The sequence below is a fragment of the Marmota marmota genome, unplaced genomic scaffold, assembly GCF_001458135.2.
Source record: "Marmota marmota marmota unplaced genomic scaffold, marMar, whole genome shotgun sequence".
Taxonomy (NCBI): domain Eukaryota; kingdom Metazoa; phylum Chordata; class Mammalia; order Rodentia; family Sciuridae; genus Marmota; species Marmota marmota.
The window spans coordinates 21,313,711-21,319,837 of NW_026000185.1; the positions used below are offsets into that span (position 1 = coordinate 21,313,711).

At 47.5% G+C, this 6,127-nt stretch overlaps 1 long non-coding RNA gene across 1 annotated transcript; it reads left to right on the top strand.

Moving 5' to 3' along the window:
* The first annotated feature begins 2,232 nt into the window (after positions 1 to 2,232).
* LOC107146963 lies at positions 2,233 to 6,127 on the top strand. Its single transcript, XR_001504097.2, has 3 exons — positions 2,233 to 2,324; positions 3,428 to 3,546; positions 6,107 to 6,127. It is a non-coding gene; the product is annotated as an uncharacterized LOC107146963 (long non-coding RNA).

A 6,127-nucleotide genomic window follows, 5' to 3' on the forward strand; every position in this document is an offset into this window, starting at 1 on the left:
AGCGCCCCCTGCCAGCGGCCCAGAGGGAGAGTCTGGGGGCAGCTGGGTGACTAGACGCGCGCAGCAGGGCCTAGCGGTGCGTTCAGACCACGTGGGTGCCGGGGTGCACGAGAGGGTCTGTGTCCTGATGTGCGTCCGCAGCGGGTGGGCGTCCCTGAAATGCTGGGTGTTGTGTTTGCGCGCGCGCGCGTGTGCTTGCTTCCGTTCTCACCAGCCTGATTCTACACTGTTCAACTTACTCGCTCATCCATTCATTCAACAGTCTGTTAACTGAGTGCCAAGTGTATGTCAGAAACTGCAAATACGAGTGGGTCTTCCCCAACGAGAATGGCCAAAGTGAAAAAGACATACCATCCCAAGTTTAGGCAAAAAGTAGAGCAATTGGATGTCCCTTATATTTCTACAGGAGTGTAAATTAGGAGAGACTCTGAAAAACTGGCATTTTTCATGCCAACCCACAAGGATAATTGGAATGGATTACAACCTATTCACACCATAGACTTAGACACAGCAAGCAGAATGACCAGTGTCCTGCTACACCCAACAACCTAGACGAGTCTCATGGACAAATCTTGAGTAAAAAAAGCGAGATCCAATGGTAACCATTAGATGATTCTATATATGAAGATCAAAAACAGACAAACCTATGGTGTGAGAAGTCAGGATTGTGGTCATTCTTCAGACAGGGAGAGGGTAAGAGTGGGGCTTCTGGGAAGTGGCTGTGTTCTATTTCTTAATCTGGTACTGATTGATATTCCTGGGGCATATTTACTCTCTGAAAAGGCATCAAACTATATATTTATTATGTGTGCACTTTTTCATATGTTTATTACAGTTCAGTTAAAAGTTTACTTAAAAATATGAATATGTCTCAGTTAATTTTATTTGAGGATGCTCAGTCAGTAGATATGATAAAGTCTCAACCTGTGTTGCTGTGCTTTAGGATTTGTATTTCAAAGATTTGTCTGTGAGTTTTGGTGTGATCATGTTCAGAGGGGTTAAAGGATTAGGAGGGTGGTTATGACAGCATTTCTGGAACTGAACTATAGATAGATAGATAGTGATAGATACATATATATCTTATGTATCTTATATCTTACATCTTACATATTAGATACATATATATCTTAATCCCATGTTGTAGATACATATATATACACATACGTGTAATATGTACATTACACATGCATATACATGTATCTTATACACATATTTCGTGTGTGTATGTACAGTGCTTGGAAGACAGTAAATATCCAGTAAATGTTAACTGTTGATTAGTGTGTGATTGTGACCCCTGACAACAGTCTGGCTCCTACCCCTGCTATACCCTCCTTTATTTTGGCAATTGTCTGCTCATGGTAATATCCTCCGGTGTCAGGTAAGGAGCGGGTGAGTTGGGAGAAAGGGCATGCTGGCCTCCTTCTCAGTCCCTTGGCTCACAAACTGTTACTGCTTGTTTATGATCTCCTCCATCAGACTGTGAACTCAAGGGGCCAGAGACCAAATATGGATCCTCTCTAACTCAGAGGCCAGGATAGAGTAGATGCTTGGGAATCAGCTGTGGGGATAAGTGTGTATAATCATTTCAGTGTGTACACCACACTAATGAGGTTGTTGTTTGAGCTTGACCTCCTGTACAGGTCTCTGAAACCTGTTCTCTGAGCATGCGCATTTGAATACCTTAACTCTCCAGGAGATGCATGTACACGTGGAGGGGGGCTGTTGGTTAGTGAGCCTGGTAAGGTGAGGCGTGGTGGTGTCTTGTTTCCCTCCTGGCAGATATGAGGAGAATGGAAGGCATCTAAGATTGGCCAGGAGGTGTATGTTTGGAAAGGTGCTTCTCAAGCCGGCGGCCCCCACCGCTGCCTCTTTAGCACCTAGCCCCAGTCAAGAGGGAGGGCCTGCACATTCCTGTTAGCCTGCGGCTTCCCTCTCCTGTCCCTGAAGCTTTAATCCCAAATCAACCCTTGCGTCCCTCCCCGCTTCAGGTGGGAACCAGAGCCTCCTCTTCCAGAGGGTTACAAGGCTGTCTCCCAGGGCTTGAGACCCCCAGCCTTAAGGTAATGTCCACAGGTCAGACTACCTGTATCCCTGGCGGGGCCCCTTCCCTGACCAGCCGGCGCAGGCTAGTTGCTGAGCTCAGGGCCAAGGAATCTTGCCTAGAAGGGCTGATGGGGCGGGGGGAATGTTTGGGGTCTGGACTATGATTGGCTGCGCCCGAGCCACGCCCCTACCCCTTTCCCCTTCTCCCCCCTCGGAAGGGGGGCGTGGAGGGAACCGGGATCAGCCAGGGGCCAGCATGAGCCAGAGGGAGGGAAGTCTGGGTAAGGGGCTGAGGGGCCAGACGCTGGGTCACCGAAGGGAGTAGGAATCAGAAGGGCTGGCAGCTGGGGTCTGGGTCTTCACCACCCCTGGGTCCGGGAGGGGAGCGGCCTGGGCGGGGGAAAGCAGGCTCCGGTGTCAGGTAACGAGCGGGTGAGTTGGGAGAAAGGGCAGGCGCAAGGGTTTAGAGGAGGCCTGGGGCTGAGTCCTCCAGGGTGTGGGCTCAGGGCTTAGATCACCGGTCTCACCGGTGAGTACAGCACATTGAGGGAGGGCTGGGGTCGGGGATGGGTCAGGCGCCAAGGTCCTTTCTGATTATTGGGAAAGAATCAGAGCTGGGGAGCCGGAGGGAGAGGTAGAATTAGGGAAGTAATTTTTCGAGCCACAGGAACTAGTGAGTGACAACCAGACTCGAAAGTCAAAGCTGCTGAGGATAGGGACTGGTTGTGGGAAACTCAGGCGGGGGCGGGGCGGGAGTTGCCGGGCCTGGACTACACTCCCCAGCATGCACTGTGCGTCTCGGACTCGTAGTCCTTCTGGGCGCCACACTCTGGCTTGTGTCTGGGAAATTCAGGCGATGCTGCCCTGCCCAGTAGGGGCATCAGAGAGGGAATGGGACATGGTCTCCCTATCTGTAAAATAGGCCTTAAAGTCACATTCCAATTTGAGGTTCTGTGCTTCAGGGATGTTGAATTCCACCAACAGTCACAGGGCATGTGTAAGGCCCTATTCTCAGAAGCATCCTAGGCTAAGGTAGATATACACAGGTTGGAGAGCTACCTTGGAATTATGAACAAATGGCCTGAAGTCAAAGGGAGCAGTTCATTTAAGGATTCTGGATTCTGCAAAGAGGAGGCAGAATTTAAAGTTGGTTTTAATGGGATTTCAATAGTGATTTGGGGACAGGGGACACATTTCATGTAGAGCAACTATTTGATAAAAGTCTAGTGCCCCATTTTTCCTCACTTGGAGTGGGACAGATCTTTCCTGGCCTGAATGCTGGAGCATTCAGAGTAGAGTTTCTGGGTTCAGGAGAGAAGAGTGGCTGGGTGGTCAAGGAGCAGGAGCTTGGGCTGCCCTCATTCCTCCCTCCCTTTCCCACCAGAAGACCCCCAGGCTGACGATTCAGTCTCACTCCTTCCCCACTTGGAGGCCAAGATCCGACAGACGCACAGCCTTGCCCGCCTCCTCACCAAATACGCAGAGCAGCTGCTCCAGGAATATGTGAGTGGGAAAGGGGCTGGGGGTGCCTTGGGCCTGGGAAACAGGGAAGCACAGGTCACAGAGGTCCTCTATCACCTATTTTCTCAACCTCATTCCCAGCTGTGGAAAACAAACCTCCTGAGAGAGACAGAAACTACTCCTGGCCACAGAGCAAATGGAGGAGGCAAATGACCTCTGCCTCAGATTGGAGCCTCCCCTCCTTTGTTGTAGGGACAGATGAGGCAAGGCACTGAAGTAAGATAGCAGGAAACAGTTTTATTTGGCTGCAGCCAGGTTCAGAGGGCACATAGCTTTTGCCTGAATCGCGAGTTCAAGTAGTTTCAGAATTTTATACCCAGCATGTAAGAGGAGGTGCTCAGAAGTTTACATAAAAGCAGTTTTTTTTTTTGTTTTTTTTTTCCCACTGTTTTGGGCAAGTTAACCCTTTAAGGACAACACCTGAGAAGAGGAGAACTTCTCCCCATTCTTTCCTCTCCCTGCCAGCTGTTTCCATGGAGCCCAATTGGTAACTTTTCTTATCTTAGAAATGTAGACATCTTTGTGAAGCTGCAGCCCAAGGCCAAAGACCTTGTTAAATGATTTTTTTTAAAAATCACATTTTGTATCTGCAAACACTTTTACAAACTACTATACTGGATATATGTTTGTGAAAAACAAGTAAAAGGGCGTTCAGCACCTGGAATGCTGATTTTTTTTTTTCCAGCCAGTGGCCAAGTAAAATAGAGCAACAGGAAAATAGGAAGTTTAACTACATTGAACTTTTTTGTAAAGACTCTTGTTTATAGTCTTAAAATCAATGATGGTGAAGATTTCTGGAGAAACTTAACTAAGATTTTTTTTGTGGAGGAGGGGGTGCCACTACACCTTGGTGCCTGAAGTCAAAGCCTGAGACAGTAAAGGGTACTCTAGTCTAGGAGTCAGGAAACCTACATTCTAAGCTCTGTGTGATCCTGTCACCTTTATCTTCATGGGCCATAAAAGGAGGCACTAAATAAAGATGGACTGTGAAGTCCTCTACCTAGAATATTCAAAGGGACCAAGAGGGAGCTGATACAGAGAAGATAGAGCTATCAACACCTTTGGTTGGCCTGAAGGCCCTACCCTGCCCAAGGAGAGAAGATAATCCCACTTTAGTGTAGTGAAAATAGGCTGTAGTATTTTTCTTTCTTTTTTTTTTTTTTTTTTTTGTTTGTTTTTTTGGTGCTGGGGATTGAACCTAGGGCCTTGTGCTTGCAAGACAAGTACTCTACCAACTGAGCTATATCCCCTAGCCCCTAGTATTTTTTTTTTAACCTTTATGTTATTTATTTATTTTTTATGTGGTGCTGAGGCTTGAACCCAGTGCCTCACGTGTACTAGGCAAGTACTTACTTTACCACTCAGCTACAACCCCAGGCCCAGGGCTGTAGTTTTGAATCATACAAACAACAGGCCTACCCACTTGCGACCTTGGGCAGTAATGATAACATTAAAATAATAATGAAACAAGTAAGACAGTGGGTAGTGGAATAATAGAATTAGCTTTGTAGTCCTACCAACTGTGATTCAAATTCCAGCTCTGCCACTTCCTAGGTGGGTTACAGGGCTAGTCACTGTCTTCAGCTTAACTCTCTTATTTACAAAGCCATTATTATTATTATCATCATCACACCCATATTGGGAAGATAATGTTTTTAAGCAGCAAACAAAGCTTGAATGAGAGGCAAGATGTTTGCAAAAGAGGAATGTTTGCATTTGAGAAGTTGTAAATCACCTTTATCTTTGTTCATTCATATGAAAATTGTTCATTGAATACCTGCAGGTACAGAGGTTGGGAGGATGGGAGAAGAGAGTGAAATCCACTGAGTACCTCTAATTTTTGAGAGAACCGCGGTAGAAAGACAGGACAGGGGAGCTGGGCCTAGTTGTGCAACTTGAGAGACTAAGGCAGGAGGATCCCAAGATTGAGACCAGCCTCACAAGTTAGCAAAACTGTCTTAAAATAAAAAGGGCTGCAGTTGCAGCTCAGTGATAGAGTACTTGCCTAGCATGCAGGAAGCCCTAGCTTCAATGTGGTGAGGGAGATGAGGAAGGTTAGGACAGAGAGCTGTTCCCCCATATTATGAATGAGAAAACTGAGGCTCAGAGAAGGGAAACTGTTGCCCAAAAAGGCACAGCACAGACAAGATTTGAACCCTGATCTTTTAAGGTAATATTAATGAAACATCTAACATTTACTGAACCCTTCCTGGAGGCCAGGCCTTGTCTTTAGCACTTTATATGCTCATAACTACCTTATGAAGTTGATATTATTACTGGTTCCATATTAGAGGCAGAAAACAAAGGCCCTTTGGTGTAAACCCTTCCTTTTTTGTTTGTTTTGTTTCAAACACAACGGCCCCATTAGGAGGGAATTATTTGCAGGATGAGGAAACAGACGTCCTAGGAGAAGGTCGAGGTCTCCGCTAGGACTGGAGGAAGCCCCGGCGCTGGCCACAGCACCCCGCCCCCCCCCCCCCCCTGCAGTCCCTCCACCCCTCGCCCGCCCCGCCGCCTGCACCCGCGCCCGCTGTTTCCGCAGGTGCAGCACCAGGGAGATCCC